The sequence below is a fragment of the Nilaparvata lugens genome, chromosome X (genome assembly GCF_014356525.2).
Source record: "Nilaparvata lugens isolate BPH chromosome X, ASM1435652v1, whole genome shotgun sequence".
Taxonomy (NCBI): Eukaryota; Metazoa; Arthropoda; class Insecta; order Hemiptera; family Delphacidae; genus Nilaparvata; species Nilaparvata lugens.
In genome coordinates this window covers 81979649-81997035 of record NC_052518.1, presented here as the reverse complement: position 1 = coordinate 81997035, position 17387 = coordinate 81979649, and the positions used below count along the sequence as shown (strand labels likewise).

The 17387-nt window shown below is 33.4% G+C and overlaps 1 protein-coding gene and 1 pseudogene across 1 annotated transcript in view; both read left to right on the top strand.

The window, feature by feature from the left end:
• The window catches only part of LOC111050171 (DDB1- and CUL4-associated factor 7), a 20911-nt gene extending 16373 nt beyond the window's left edge, over positions 1–4538 (top strand). The window contains exon 9 of the mRNA XM_022336442.2: positions 41–4538. The gene's annotated coding sequence lies outside the window, so the exon portion shown is untranslated. The remainder of the gene's footprint in view (positions 1–40) is intronic.
• Positions 1468–17387, top strand: LOC111050169 (annotated as a pseudogene).

The following is a 17387-nucleotide window of genomic DNA, read 5'->3' as shown; positions in this document are numbered from 1 at the left end:
ATTCATTCATTCAAATTAGTAAATAACTCTTCTTTTCTAGGATTTTTCTCAGCGCTGAAATTCTTTCATGTTAATGGTGTCTCAAATCGTTTTCAAGAAGCACTGGAAATTGCGAAGCAACTTTCTTCAACTGAACACCTCGGTCGTTTTAGTGGTAATATCTAAATACTGATAATTCTGTAAATATAGTGATATTCATCGCGTGTAGTTTGTTATGTTAGACGTACAGGGCAGTATCTATGATGAGATTCACTTTGAACTGTTATTCCTTGTATATAACATCACTGCTGACCGTTTCAAGTGATTCTGTCAGTTGAAGTGGAACCTTCCTATTCCAAGCGAAATCAAACAAACCATTTGATATTATGGCTAGAAATATATTTGCATTGATTGTAATTTTGTAATCGCAACAATTTTTTTCACATCTAATGCTTAGGTCAAGATATTTTTTCACTGATATTATGATTTTGATTTTTCAAAGATATTACAGTATTTATGTTGAAGATACTATTTATAACAATTGATATTTTTCATCTTTATGGACTTGTTTGTTTCATTAAAATCACATGAATAGAAAACTTTGAAAACTACTGAAGCTAAAGATGTGTTGTCCTAGCTGTGGTGAGTACTTGCTCCCAGCCAGCTGATTCGAATCCCTTTATTAATTGAGTTTGCATCACTAATTGAGTAGACCGAGTTATGCGTAGACCGCAACTTGAATCAGCTGATTTATCAACTTCGTGTCAGCAGACTGACCAATACCTGTACCCAATGTACAAACTACAACGCAACTTTTTTATAGTATTACTTGTAGTTTTGCTGTACGATATTAATTTGAAACTTCAACGTGAACAGTATTTTACAAGTAATGAATATTATAAAACAAAAGTAAATCTATTGTAATGGAATTTGAACAATTTTGAAAATATATTTCCTGAATATTTATAAGAATCGGCATTGGAATGATAGTTAAGAACTAACTTCTTTTTTTTATGACAAAAGAAATACTTATTGAAATTCTATTTCAAATTATTCTCATTGATTGTTTTTCAACCTCAAAGACGTATTTCTCTCGTCACAAATCAGATTTTGCGCGATCTCGATCGACAGCTTCCAAACACGCAGCATTGAGTGGTTCAGTGCATCACTCATTTTTGCATCCACTTTTATATCGTAACTTTGAGTAAGCCTACCCATTTTTGAGAGAAAATGCTCGTTTTATTGTTAATTAACTTCAAGTTTGATTATCCATTTTCCTTTGATAGCAAAAATGCAGCTATAGCAACACATATTTCATGTGAGAATCCGTTTACTAATTGAAATTGCATCATTGATTGAGTCCCTTTCCTATAAAGCTGTATAGCAATTAAATATCAAATAAATTTGCTTGATTCTAAAACATACCCAGTTCTTTGTTACTCCAAAAATCTATCATTTCAAGCTATTGAAATTTACAACTAATTTATAATGACGCAGCAGTCGAAGCTATACCTAATCTCTGATCAGATACGTTGTCGTTCGCGTCGTGAAATGTAACTGAATCAGATCAATTCACTTGTTGAAAGTTATGAACTTTTGAATGACTTCCCCACGGTTGGGAACCACCGGATACGTTCATCTTCCATGATAATCCAATCCGTCATCCACGCACTAGTCCAAGGCTTATTTGGACATTCTCACCAATAAAAAATCCGTTTTGATGAGTTTTAAATAGTGAAGTACCACTTCAATAAGCCTATTCCAATCTTCCATCATAATGATTATTGATTTTCTTTTCTGTACATCTGATTTTGTATCATGATAGAAAGGAAAATTAGTTTGTCAAACAACACTATTAATTCTTATTCCTGACCATCATATCAGCTGATTATAAGTGTCAAACAATGCTATTAATTATTTCTAGAATAGAACATGTTTTCACTTACCACAATAATACAATTTCATTGTTTGTTCGTGTTGATCTATCTAATCACAAGTTACTTTCATTGATTTGCAAAAAAATCACAAGACCTTTAAGTAATTTTCCATAATGTGTATTTCTGAAAAGTAAATAGTACCAAACACATCTTTCATTATTGATTCTTATGAACATCAGGAAATATATTTTTCCCCACTATATTCCAAAAGGAATGTAATCAATACCAGAGTATATAGTTACAAACAATATTTTTTCTAAATTGATTAACAAAGATAAAAGTTATACATTTGGAATCGTAATTTTAAACGCAATAAAATAATTTGTAACATCGACTATTTTTCGTTTTCTTTCTGGATGGCGAAATACTTATCGATATTCTATTTTAAATTATGACAATTGAAGTTCACTGAACATTTTATAAATCAGCCACTCTTTAGAAAATTGTATGCTTCTTATGAGCCTGTCGCCAGGGACGCCGAATTAAATGGAATAGATACTATTTAGCATATGCATTTCAATAGTATTCCAATCTATTAGTAAGAATAAACAGAGAGGGTTTTTGTTCTGTGTCATAATATCTTGGAAGATGTTTAAAAGATTTTACATATTGATATTTAGAACATTTTAAATACATTAATGAAATTATAGGCTATATATTACAAATTCAAGGTGATCTTGATTTAACTGGCAAATAATAACGATTGATTCAATTAATGAAATAATTTGCTGACGATTCTGGCTGGCCCACCAATAACTAATTATATATAGCAGCTTATTGATTTATTGTAATTATTGAAGACTCACTTGGTTGAAGTTGTTATTAGTTTTCTTATTTTTCAGTTACTGTACACTATTATTCTGTTATTATTTCTATGTACTGTCAGAGAGGTCGAAATTATTAATTTTTGTGATTGAAAACAAATTGAAAGTACACCTCAAAAATTGTTCTGTTATGTGTAAATTTTGGAAACGAATCATTTCATGTCGATACTCATTTTCTAATAAATACCTTATGCTTCAGCTATTTAAAATAATATCTTGTAAATAAAATCATTTTGTTGAAGTTTCTTGAAGAACAACAAAATATAAGTATATTTAGCTACGGCAATGCTTTTTCAATTGAAATTTGAATTTGATATTTTTAAACTTTTGAAAAAAGGTCGATATTGCTGGTCAATTTAAGATAATGAAAACAAATTGAAGGTATTACAAAATTCTGATAACAATCCATATCTGTACACATTTTCAGTGTATAAATTCTGTAGAAAACAATAATTCATTTAAATACTAATGTTTCTAGTACGTAAATTCTATCTAATTGAAGTACACTATTGTATATAAGAACCTTTTTATACAGTTTCCTGAAGTCCATTTCCATTTATCACTGTGTCTTGTCTTGAATCTAGTTGATTGTTTAATAGCAATTATTTCTGGCGTAGCTGAAATTTGTATTTGTTTCCATTATTTTCCCCCAAAATTAAACTTTTCATGTTAGTGATAAGTCTTACTCGTCATAAAATGATGATAAGTGACTCTCTTCATATATTACCTGAACAAAATCATAATTCATAATTTCATGATTATGTTTATGTATTCCCTCAACCAAACGTGGAAAACTGTTTACAAACATTCCACTGTGATAAAAATGATTATTCCATTTGTATAAAAATATAGAATTCTACCTTATCTCTTCGAACCTTACACCTTCAAAGATAATAATCAATTTGATCATTATTATATTGAATAGCCTATAATTATAAACTTTAAATTTAGGCTACTTCTAAAAAAGGCACTTGATTTTATAACGTTTTATGGTCACCTAAATCTTGATTCAAAATAAAAATTCTATTCTTTCATTAATGCTGAAATAATTCATTATATCATTTAGTCCAGTTTAATATTTTGACGCTTTCACCTGAAGTATAAAACGGAAAACCGTTTGAAAATTCAATTTTTTATCAAACGTTCATGTAATAACCTTCAGTGCATCAGGTTACAAGATTACGGAGTCTATGTTATGGAGCGTCAAGTAAAGTACATTGAAATTCTTGTTATCTGTATACAATAGAAATATTTTTTAGTATTCTTTCAACTCCATTGAATTTTATGTTTAGTTTCTTGTAAAAATTTGGTAAATCTGCTTCCTACTTCTACTTTTACTTCGCTTTTATTCACCATATTCTAGATTATAGTGTAGCCTATGTTGTAAGTTTAGGGGTTTCAAGTCCACACTTCATAAGAAGCCTCTATCATATATTAATAACAAGATTATAGTAATCCTTGACAGGATATAGTGAACAACTTGAAGCAATCTTATTTTGTCTGTATTATTAGCTGTTGTACTACTTGCTCACTATTGTATTGTATTCCTACGTTTCAATGTCTCTGTCCGTTTGAAAATAGTTATTTGACTTTAAAGTTCTAATAAGAATCATTTGAATTTTATTGGCAAATTTACCATTGAATTGTAACGTTGATGAAATAATGTAGTTGATCATTAATATTATTCAGTGTTTGAACCTCCACGAAAATGTCTTTATCATAATGATGAATAATGTGGTGATCTAGTGATGATGTATTAAAATTTACAAGTGGATGAAAATAATTTGTATCAAAATAATATTTGTATTTATTTGAACCTTTTAGCATCTTCTTTTCCCTGAAAATGTCTGCTTCACACTACTGACTGGAGCGCTTATAAGTCACGTTGGACCTGATTAAAATCATCAAGATAAAATTTCATTTTTACGAAACACAAGAGCTGTTTTTTGACACGTCCGGGCAAGAAGCTCTCCGATTAGCTGGTTCTCGATACGCCAACCCAATCATCCAATCGGAGAGCTCCCTGTCCTGTTGGCCATGCCGACTCGTGTCAAAAACGCCTCATGTGTCTCGACCCTAAGAATTAATTATATTTTCATAGTTTGAAGAGGAGTTGGGAAGCTGATACCGGAGCAATATGATTATAAATTGATATTGATCTGATAAAAGCAACTTGGTTTGTCAGTGAGATATCCTGCCCTGGGGCACACACGACACTAAAAATAACATACAATTTAATTGTAAAGTATAAATAACTAATCACAAAGAATTTCTAGTCAGTACTCTTATTTCATTTCACTTTACACACGGCTAGTTTCGGCTAAACTTGCCAACATCAAGTGTCAAAAATTAGTTATTCATTGTATAAATAACTAACAGCATTAATAAACATCAGATTTGGAAAAGTTGATGGAGTCCGGTCCCACTAGAAGTCAAACCTGCAATTGCAGACCCAGAGAGTATATGTCTACAACAAGCTATCATAGTAATTACAAAACCCTATCATCGCAAAAGTTGAAGATTTTTATGATAACGTTCATTAGAATTATTAAAAATAGTTTTCATAAAAATACATCAATTTTTCTCATGAACCAATGAGAATTTCCTTATATATCTATAATAATATAAGGAAAAGAATTGGCTCACATGTAGGCCTACGGGATACGAAATACATGTTTGACGTATCATCTCGTCCGAACTACTGAACTGATTAACTTGAAATTTTGCATAAAGATTACCGAAGATGTTTCATTTTTGTTAGCAATTATACTTTTAATAGTTTGTATGAATACATTTTGCATAAAGATTCTTAATTTACCGAGAATAGTTAAAGGTCTCTTTTCAGTTCCTCAAGATTTCAGTAGGTCAACGTCAAGTTTTCAGTTTTTCATATTTACAATTATTCTCGGGTTTTCAGTTTGTGATACTTTGCTTGAGTGGTAATCTATCTTCTATAATATTATAGAGGAAGAAATTGGCTTATACCTGTACGGGATAGTGGATAGGAAACACACAATTGTCGCATTATCTGTAATGAACCGATCAACTTGCAATTCTACAAAAAAATGAAAGATACTGAATTTACCGAGGATGGTTATGGTATAATGGATGAACGAACGCGAGCCCGCTCCTGTTGGACATACGGCGAGCGACTAGGCAAGAGTGTAGTAGCCTAGGCATTACAATTTACTCTTGAAATATTTGGCTATATTACTTGAAACAACTTGCTCCTATCACTTCTTCTTCTTCTTCTGTATCTCTGTTATTGTCACTCTTGATTGCAAAATCTGTATCAAGATCACGATTGTGCGAACTTTCAAATGAAACATAATGAAGAAACTCTTCTAAAGCAGACCATTTCACTATCCGATTTCTTTGTCTAACAATGTTGGACCAATACGAAGACCACTAGTCTTATCTTTCACCAATCACGCTCAGACTAATTGTCCCCGAATTAGTCCAACATTCCAACTCAACTCGGACTACGCGGCTGACCTTGTGACTTGGGATGTCGGAAATGTTGGACCTCGAGTTTATTCAACTCGCTCGGATAAACATCCAAAATTCGACCCAACATCAATAATCCATCAACATTGAATGCTGGACCTTAAATTGGACAAGAAATCGGATAGTGGCGATCCATTATGACCTATAAAATAAGAAAAATCATCTGAGCTGAGTCATATTATTGTTATCCTGATTGTCTTCACCTTTTACCCCTATATAGTCCTTGATCCTTCATTTTCCAGGAGCTTCCATATATTCCTGTTTTGATGGCTCTCTAGGCTTTTATTATCCTTTCTATATTCCCTACCCGCAATAATAGAATATGCTATTGAATTAGGCTACAGTTGTGTTTTTCATTCAGCTGTTTGCATTTGGATATAAATCGCGATCCACGTTTTTTTAGGCTTTCGACATTTTCTATAAGTCCGGTTTTGGCTACACGTACTGGACGTACTATAATCGTATAACAAACCTTGCGCATGATCTTAATAATCTGAGAGAAAATGTTTTCGATAGCGGAGTGTTAGAGATAGCTATCAATTTACACGGAATACATGAAACAATATCGCATAAATTCTCAAAGGATGCGATGATTGACATAATCCCCGAAATTACATCACTTTTAAATAAATATGATGCTTCGGTTAAAGTAAATGAGGACCTGAAAAGGATATTAACCGACGTGTCATCAGAAAAACTTACACTAGAGAAATTACTATTACAAGAGAAAAAAAAACAGAAAAAACGATTTGGACGAGTCTATTACCAATGAGGAGAAAGCAGATTTTGAAATTAGTGAACTTAAATTAAAGCTTAGTTTCAATATGACATCAGTTGATGAAATAAAGACTGAAATTAGTTCCAAAGACGCGATAATCAATTTGTTGAGTAACAAATGCGCAAAATGCTGCGGAAAAATTTTAAAACTGGAAAATGAATTGAAATCTATGAGGAGGAATTCAATCGATTCATCAAATAATAATGACGATTTCATCACGCCGAGAACTACAGTTAGAGCTCTAAACAATGAAACTTGTGCTATGTAAGTGAAAAACAGATTTACAGTCCTCAGAAAATATATTAACATCAACATGGTCAAATGGGTCTACATCCGATAATCTACTGGTCAAGGCACAAATACATAGATCCACTTCACCTAAAAAAATATTTCTCAAAACGCAGAGTAGTCAACAATACCTCCAACAAAAAGAAAAGGAGAGTAACTATTATGGCAGATAGTCAAGGTAAATAATTGAGTAGATATCTGCAGCATCTCGATGACTTCGACGTCTTCGTTTACACCAAGCCAGGAGCCAAACTAAAGCATGTTGTTCAAGATGGGCTTGTTTTTGTTAGCGATTTTACTGACGACGATTTTATATCATATTAGCTGGCTCAAACGATCATTACTTGGATGAACCTTATAAGCTAACACTGTTTAAAGGAATAAGTTCTCTTCTCGAACTAAACCTGAAAACGAACATCATCGTGTGTAGTGTGCCTTACGGTATGATGACCAGCGGCTCAATGAAATCATTCTCCACTCCAATTCCTACTTGTCTCGTATACGTGCATGTCGCTGGCCCGGCCACTTTCGAATTTCACCAAACAAACTATGCCAAGATTTACTACCTATTTTCTACTATTTTCTACCTCCAATAACCGATTTTCTACCTCAAAGATAGCAGAGATATTGAATAAACTAAAGTGCCGGGCCAGGGACATGTTAGCCCGGCCATCTCTGAATTTCACCAAACAAACTATGCCAATATTTACTACCTATTTTTTACTATTTTCTTCCTCCAATAACAGATTTTCCTACCTCAAGGATAACAAAGATATGAGCAAAAATATAGAAAGGTCAATGACCTCTCAGCCCGGCCATCTTTGAATTTGACCAAACCAAATATGCCAAGATTTACTACCTATTTTCTACTATTTTCTACCTCAAACCAAACTGAAATCTAACCATGCATAACGGAGATATTGGCGAAAATATGTATAGGTCATGTGCATGTCGCTGGCCCGGCCACATTCGAATTCAACCAAACAAACTATGCCAAGATTTACTACCTATTTTCTACCTCCAATAACCGATTTTCTACCTCAACCCAAACGGAGTTATAGGGTATTGTAAGTTTTCACCCACCCCCCTCGCCAAACACCACACACGAAAACTTGTTTCTAGTCTTGCCATGATTGAATTTCTGAAAAACTAAATGAGCCAATATGTAGTACACAAGCCCTGCTATCATATTCCACAAAGAACGGAATCAATAGCTCATCACTAGACAAAGTTATTGAGTGTTTAAAGATTACCCCCCCCCCCACGACATAACAGCATTTCTCTGGCCCGGCCACATTTGAATTTAAACAAACCAACTATGCCATGATTTTCTACCTATTTTCTACCTTCATTAACGGATTTTCTACCTCAACCCTAACGTAGTTATAGGGGATTGTAAGTTTTCACCAACCCCCCTCGCCTTTCACCACACACGAAAACACGTGTCCAGTCAAGCCAGGAAAAAAAACTCAAAAACTAAATGAGCCAATATTTGATAGCTGAGTAGCACGGATCTATTGTATACATTGAGCCACAAAATTTGGATAGCTTCCCAAATAGAACCATAATGTTGAACATTCGGAAGGTTGTTTTTTTTAAAACAAACATTTTCTATAAATTTCATCAACTGAATTTATTTTGAAATATAAGCTTTTGAATAGCCATTGTGATAGTGGAGGGGTTCTTGTTGTAGCTTGTTATTGTTTTTACTATGTTTGAATTAAAGAAACCTATATTCTATGGAAAGTGAGTTGGCTTTCGAAACCAACGAAAGGCTTTTGTAACCAACGTGAGTGAATGGGTGGAGGTGTGTGACTGATAGAGACAATTAGCGATCACGTGCTAAACTTTTAACCTAAACATACATAATAATTATAATGCAGGCCTACCGTAGTTATAAACCGGTGGAATATAGATGTTAGCTGTTTGAAAATATTAACCAATAGTTGAGAGTATGAATGAACTAGGTAGTGGCCTAATAGAGTAAATTAACAAAGCTCTCTCATATCAATGCATTGTACATATCAAATCATACAAATCAATTAATAGCAGGCCATTCCAAATTGATATTGTAAGATTATTGTACGGTTTGTTATTTTGTACTGGATGTATAATAATTATTTATGATGATTCGATAGTAAATAATACTTGCATACAGTATAGATGTAATTCATATCAGTACATCGGTAGATAGCCTGGTATAGATTTTTCTATTCAATTAAATACATCTTACTATCAGTATACTTTGAAGGATGTAATAGAATGATTGATAGAGAATAGATTCTTAATTATTTGATTCAAATAATGTTATCAATACAAAGTGCTGTACTCAGTTGACAGTTATGATTATTCATAAATAAACATGATTGAAGTTTTATAATGAAAGAAAAGATGTAGTAGATTCAATTGTGAAATAATATGAAGCTTAATAATAATTATCTTCATGCTTAACAGATCTGTATAATAATTTTTGAAGTTTAGATTGTAAAATCAATTAGTTAAATTTTTCAGTGTAACAATATACCTCAGTTTGTTCTTAGTCTTAGATCTATATATATAAAAGCGAAATGGCACTCACTCACCGACTGACTGACTGACTCACTAACTCGCAGAACTAAAAATCTACCGGACCAAAAACGTTCAAATTTGGTAGGTATGTTCAGTTGACCCTTTAGAGGCGCACTAAGAAATCTTTTGGCAATATTTTAACTCTAAGGGTGGTTTTTAAGGGTTTAAAGTTCGTCTTTTAGCATGTATATTCTTCTTATTCTCTTAATTATAATTGAAAAAAGGCCATACCATATGTTAATATAGAACTATAATCTAGAGAGAGTACCTCTTCGAAACCGTTGTTAACTGGTATCTAAATAAAATAATTTCGTCAGGTTGGCATTAAGTTGAGTTGACTTTGTTAGGTAGGCACCAAGTTGAAGATTGAAATCTAGGAAAAATTGGGCACTGCTACTTCAATCAGAGCTATTCCTGGGAATATTATATTACTAGCCGTCAGGCTCGCTTCGCTCGCCATATCCGTTTAGCCAGACGTTTAGTCTGGACCCCCGACTGGATCGTCCTAACATATAATAAAAATGCTCAAATGAAAAATGCAGGCGAGCGAAGCGAGCCTGCTGATCTCATTCTTGGACGATCCAGTCGGGGGTCCAGGGGGCGGAGCCCCCTTGCTAGACGGATATGGCGAGCGAAGCGAGCCTGACGGCTAGTATAATTATAAATTTGATTCAAGTCAATGAATCAATGTATGTGAGAGTAACGTATTGAAGATTTAATAAAATAAATTTATTTGTTTCAAGCACATATGCTAATACAAACGAGTTGAGTTGAATACAATCATTACATTCTATGATATCACATTACTGGTATGTCTTAAATCATGCTTTAAATATATATCACAAGTAAGAGTACTCTAGTAAGTATATATGTTCCTAATATACAGAAGAATAGATCTATCACATTCGAAAAATTTTAAATTTTAAAATAAAATATCTATCTGTACATTTTTATGTAATAACAATTCCTTATCTATCAATCATAGCACTCCCGTATAATATATATACCTATACATATTTTATAAACGTGCAATAACAGTTCAACTACAAAAATAATGAATTTTTTATAAAATTTATCCAATACTACATTTCTCACATACTAGAAAAAATACCATTTATAGTAATCAACAATAATAACATTCCAGTTTTAAATATCTACCTATTCCTATTTTATAAACGAAACGAGTAATAACAGTATTAACTTCAACAATAATCAATTCTAGACAAATATATCCAATAATACATTTTTATATAATAATCCGTCACACATACAATAATCTCTTCCAACTATCTTATTTTTAGAGCTCAATCTATCCCCATCAAACTTACTTTATTCAGCTCGCTGCATTCCCCATTTAACCGTCTAAAATGAGCATCGAATACTTTTAATATTTTCAATGATAACCTCTGTTCCCTGACTATAATTATCGGACATTATTCAAGTGTTCATTATCATAGATCTGATTTTGATTGCTTTCATTGTATACCCATACAAACGGTTGATTTTCTGCTCCGTAAAGTTCGAAAGTAAAACCATGAGTTTGTCATCGTCAGTAACCACATTTGTAGTGAATTTTTCTAAATAGTGTCTTCTTATTCCACCATACATCGGGCACCTTAACAGAAAATGCTCAACATATTCCTTCTCTTTCATATTACAAATAGGGCATTCTAATGAGCTGTTAATCCATATTACCAGGTCTCTATTATTATATAAATAGAGAGAGTTTCTAGTGGCTAAGCGCAGTTGTGCGACGCAGCGCGTTTTCGCAAAAGACATTTTATACAGTAGCTGTTCACCAATCATGAAAAGAGGGTGTAATCTTTTATAATGTGGGCTGCTTGTTGAGTTCAGAGCTGCTTCTATGTCTTGTCCGTAGAGTCTGTCGAAATAGTTTTGTACTAGTTTTCCTTTTTCAACTTGTAAGACTTTAGAAAAATTTCCTCTGTCCTGCCAATCTCCAACCAGATTGCAACCCGCCAGATGCAACTGATTCTTCAACAAAGACACCCAGTTACCTTGGTTATCTTGATCCTGTTGCGCCAACTCGTATAATCTATCAATGCATTCTCTGGGATATCTCTCGTTAGCCATTGACATAACTCTACAGATGTATTTAATTGACTTGACGAATATAAAACTACTCAACCGTAGTCTTCGTCTCCAATCTCAATGACCAGCTGGGAGTGCTTCTATTCAACAGGAGTAAACGCTTTAGAAAATAAAGCTGTGCCTTCTCCACTATATTCATACAGCTTAGACCCCATATCTCCGATCCATATAGCACTGTGGGCATGAGAATTGAATCATAGAGCTTCATTTTGCTCGCCCAAACATCCGACTTAGCCTCTCTTAGAATATTTATAATCACCTTTTTTGAATATGGAAAACATCTTTGTTTTTAACCAAGCCTCGGGAAACTCTCCTTTCAAAAATAGTTTATTGAAAATACCCAGTAGATAGTCTTTCCACCTTTCTGATAGTGCTTTATAAAACTCATTTCCGATTCCGTCAATACCCGGTGCCTTTTTCTTTTTCATAAGTGAAAGTACATGTGACAATTCATCTGAACTGAACTCTTGATCCAAGTATGGGTGACGAGCATCTGCAAATCTAGTCTCAATATGAATTCGGCCATTTTCTGCGCAACCGTATTTGTCTTCCAAAAATACCTCCCAAGCCTCCAAAGAAATGTTATCAGTTCTGTATTCTTTATTTTTAAACAAGTTAACTGCTTTCCAAAAATCTTTACTGCTCCTAATATTAGAAAGATTGGCTCTTATTCTTTCGTATGTGAGAGTAACGTATTGAAGATTTAAGAATTGAATACCTGCAGTATGAATGAAAGAGTTACAGAGAATCGGCATCAATGGAGGGAGCATGTTCAAAGAATATCAGCTGAGAGAATATCATCAAAAGTCTATAAATTATCTGCCAGTGTATACAATTAGTTGTGATTATATATGGTGTAGTTTAAATAATAATTAGTGAATCTTATGTTCACATAGTTTGTGATTCTCATCCATTGCGAATAAGGATGTTTTTTCCATTCTTCTTTCTGTTTGCAAAATGTGAACGATTAGTTTCGATTGTATGAAGGTATTTTAGATATAAATTTGTGCATCTTATGATCGAATAGTTTGCAATTTTCATCCATTGCAAATTAGGATGTTTTTTCTATTCTTTCAGTTTGCAAAATGTGTACAATTAGTTGTGATTATATATGTGTAGTTTGAATAATAATTAGTGTATCTTATGTTCACATAGTTTGCGGTTCTCATCCATTGCAAATAAGGATGTTTTTTCTATTCTTTCATTTTGCAAAATGTGAACGATTAGTTTCGATTGTATAAAGGTAGTTCAGATATTAATTTGTATATCATATGTTCAGATAGTTTGCGATTTTTATCCATTGCAAATAAGGATGTTTTTTCCATTCTTTTTTCTGTTTGCAAAATGTGAACGATTAGTTGTGATTATATATGTGTAGTTTAAATAATAATTAGTGTATCTTATGTTCACATAGTTTTCGGTTCTCATCCATTGCAAATAAGGATGTTTCCTCTATTCTTTCAGTTTGCAAAATGTGAACGATTAGTTTCGATTGTATAAAGGTAGTTCAGATATTAATTTGTGTATCATATGATCGAATAGTTTGAAATTTTCATCCATTGCAAATTAGGATGATTTTTCTATTCTCCTTTTGTTTGCTGAATGTGAACAATTAGTTGTGATTTTATCAAGGTATTTCAAATATTAATTAGTGTATCATATGTTCAATTATAGTTATTGATGAAATAAAGGTACGTCTTGCAATGCATTTTTCATGTAATTAGTTGTTTTATGTTTATTTCCTAACATTATTATTTGTTATATGGTATTTCATCAGTAACAATTCAAAACATAGTTCAATACATGCTTATTTTTAAAATCAACCACTACCAATTATCGCAAGTTTCCCTACCAATATTCAAGGCACTGTTCCAGGGTACGAAATTAATCTACAAATAATTTTGAAACTGTCTGAGGTTCCTTGGTTGAGATAGTATGTGTGAGTAACAAATTGGCGGCTGAGTAAGAAACAGTGGATTTTTGGACAGTTTGAAAATATTTCTAGAAACGTGTTTTCGTGTGTGGTTTGGTTTGTTTAAAATCAAATGTGGCCGGGCCAGCGACATACTGTATTGGGAGAGGGGGGAATCTTTAAATACTCAATAACTTTGTCTAGTGATGAGCTATCGATTCCGTTCTTCATATAATAGCAAGGCTTGTGTACTACATATTGACTCATTTAGTTTTTCAGAAATTCAATCATGACAAGGCTAGAAACGTTTTTTCGTGTGTGGTGATAGGCGAGGGGGGGTGGGTGAAAACTTACAATCCCCTATAATTCCGTTTGGGTTGAGGTAGAAAATCTTTTATTGGAGGTAGAAAATAGTAGAAAATAGGAAGAAAATCTTGGCATAGTTGGTTTGTTTAAATTCAAATGTGGCCGGGCCAGAGACATGCTGTTATGAGGGGGGGGGGTAATCTTTAAACACTCAATAACTTTGTCTAGTGATGAGCTATCGATTCCGTTCTTTGTGGAATATGATAGCAGGGCTTGTGTACTACATATTGGCTCATTTAGTTTTTCAGAAATTCAATCATGGCAAGACTAGAAACAAGTTTTCGTGTGTGTTGATTGGCGAGGGGGGTGGGTGAAAACTTACAATGCCCTATAACTCCGTTTGGGTTGAGGTAGAAAATCGGTTATTGGAGGTAGAAAATAGTAGAAAATAGGTAGTAAATCTTGGCATAGTTTGTTTGGTGAAATTCAAATGTGGCCGGGCCAGCGACATGCACGTGACCTTTACATATTTTAGCCAATATCTCCATTATGCGTGATTCGATTTTAGTTTGGTTTGAGGTAGAAAATAGGTAGTAAATCTTGGCATAGTTTGTTTGGTTGAATTCGAATGTGGCCGGGCCAGCGACATGCACATGACCTATACATATTTTCGCCAATATCTCCATTATGCATGGTTAGATTTCAGTTTTGTTTGAGGTAGAAAATAGTAGAAAATAGGTAGTAAATCTTGGCATATTTGGTTTGGTCAAATTCAAAGATAGCCGGGCTGAGAGGTCATTGACCTTTCTATATTTTTGCTCATATCTCTGTTATCCTTGAGGTAGAAAATCTGTTATTGGAGGTAGAAAATAGGTAGTAAATCTTGGCATAGTTTGTTTGGTGAAATTCAGAGATGGCCGGGCTAACATGTCCCTGGCCCGGCACTTTAGTTTATTCAATATCTCTGCTATCTTTGAGGTAGAAAATCGGTTATTGGAGGTAGAAAATAGTAGAAAATGAGTAGTAAATCTTGGCATAGTTTGTTTGGTGAAATTCGAATGTGGCCGGGCCAGCGACATGCACATGTCTCGTATGGTGCGCAACTACAATGACAAAATGGAACTTTACTACTTCGATATAAACATCTTCCACCAGAGAACTCATTTCATGAGACACGGTCTACATTTCAATCGTCAAGGAAAAATACTAATTTCAAAACAATTAATAACATTTGTTAAGCAGAAATATATTAATATTGTTAACAGCGTGTCTATGTACGTTGAAAATGAGGTTTCCTCAAGGCAGCATACGATTCAATCCCTCGAAATTCCTGAATCTCCCGACATTCAATACATTGGTTTCTTTCCTGTGTTGGTCTGTGTGTGTGTGTGTGTGTGTGTGTGTGTGTGTGGTGTGTGTGTGTGTGTGTCTGGATCCGACAATAAGAAATTCAATAAAATTCAACTCAAGATGGCGGAAAAAATGGAAGAAAATTACTAAAAAACCATGTTTTTCACGGTTTTCTCAAAAACGGCTCTAACGATTTTCTTAAAATTTATACCATGGATAGCTATCCATAAGCCCTATCAACTGACATGAGTATCATTTCTGAGGAAATTGCAGGAGCTCTGGAATATTCTTGAGAAAAATTGCGGATAATTACTAAAAAAACCATGTTTTTCGCGGGTTTCTCGAAAACGGCTCTAACGATTATCTTCAAATTATACCATGGATAGCTATTTATAAGCCCTATCAACTGACAGGAGTATTTTTTCTGGGAAAATTGCAGGAGCTCCGTAATATTCTTGAGAAAAATGGCGGATAGTTACTAAAAAACCATGTTTTCACGGTTTTTTCCAAACGGCTTTAACGATTTTCTTCAAATTTATACCACGGATTGAAAACCCAAAAAATTCAATTCAAGATGGCGGAAAAAATGGCGGAAAATTACTAAAAAACCATGTTTTTCACGGTTTTCTCAAAAACGGCTCTAACGATTTTCTTAAAATTTATACCATGGATAGCTATCCATAAGTCCTATCAACTGACATGAGTATCATTTCTGGGGAAATTGCAGGAGCTCTGTAATATTCTTGAGAAAAATTGCGGATGATTACAAAAAAAAAAAAACATGTTTTTCACGGGTTTCTCGAAAACGGCTCTAACTATTATCTTCGAATTATACCATGGATAGCTATTTATAAGCCCTATCAACTGACAGGAGTAATTTTTCTGGGAAAATTTGCTGGAGCTCCGTAATATTCTTGAGAAAAATGGCAGATAATTACTAAAAAAACATGTTTTTCACGATTTTCTCAAAAAAGACGACCGATTTTTTTTCAAATTAATACCCTGTATAGTTATTTATCAGCTCTATCAACTGGCATGAGTCTTTTTCCTGGGAAACTAATGGGGGGTCCACCCCATTCTTGAGAAATGGACTTTGTAACCTCCTTCTCGTGCATGAGGTAGGTAGGTAGAGCAGTTTATAAAAAGAACACATAGTCGAGATATTTCATCTGTAGAACAGCTGTTTTGACGACTTTTAAAAAAATCATCGAATTTCACGATTTACACAAAGGAAAAAGTACTCTGAAAACAATTATATATACACATTTGCAGTAGTCTGATAGTAGTTTCAAATAATATTTATGTTGCCGCCAATCGTCATTATGTTATTCCCCTAAATGATTATTCTCGTTTAACAATAAGGCTCACAGTTCAATGAGCGAGGAAAGTTGCGTGAGTGTACCACACCAGATTTTCTAGACAGTTCAGCAATTCCTTCTCAACAAAACAATTTAAGTGTTCACAATTCAAGTAGAAGTCTCAATGTCTTCAATATTTTATTGTAATGTACTGTCTCTAAACAACAAAGTCAATGAAATTGAAATCATGAATGATGAGAAACGTTTTGATGTACTTTGTCTTTCAGAACACTGGTTGAAAGAAGAACTTTTTAATCTAGTCAGCTTAAACGGTTTTTTGCTGGTATCTGCTTTCTGTAGAACAAATTATAAAAATGGTGGTGTTGCAATTTTTATTGCAAACAAACATGCTGATCAAATACATCCACTTGATTTACCTTCCCATTCTCGTGAAATCTACCATGAATTTGCAGGATTTATATTTAAAAAGTTAAAGCTTTTAATAATTGTGATTTACAGATCACCTAA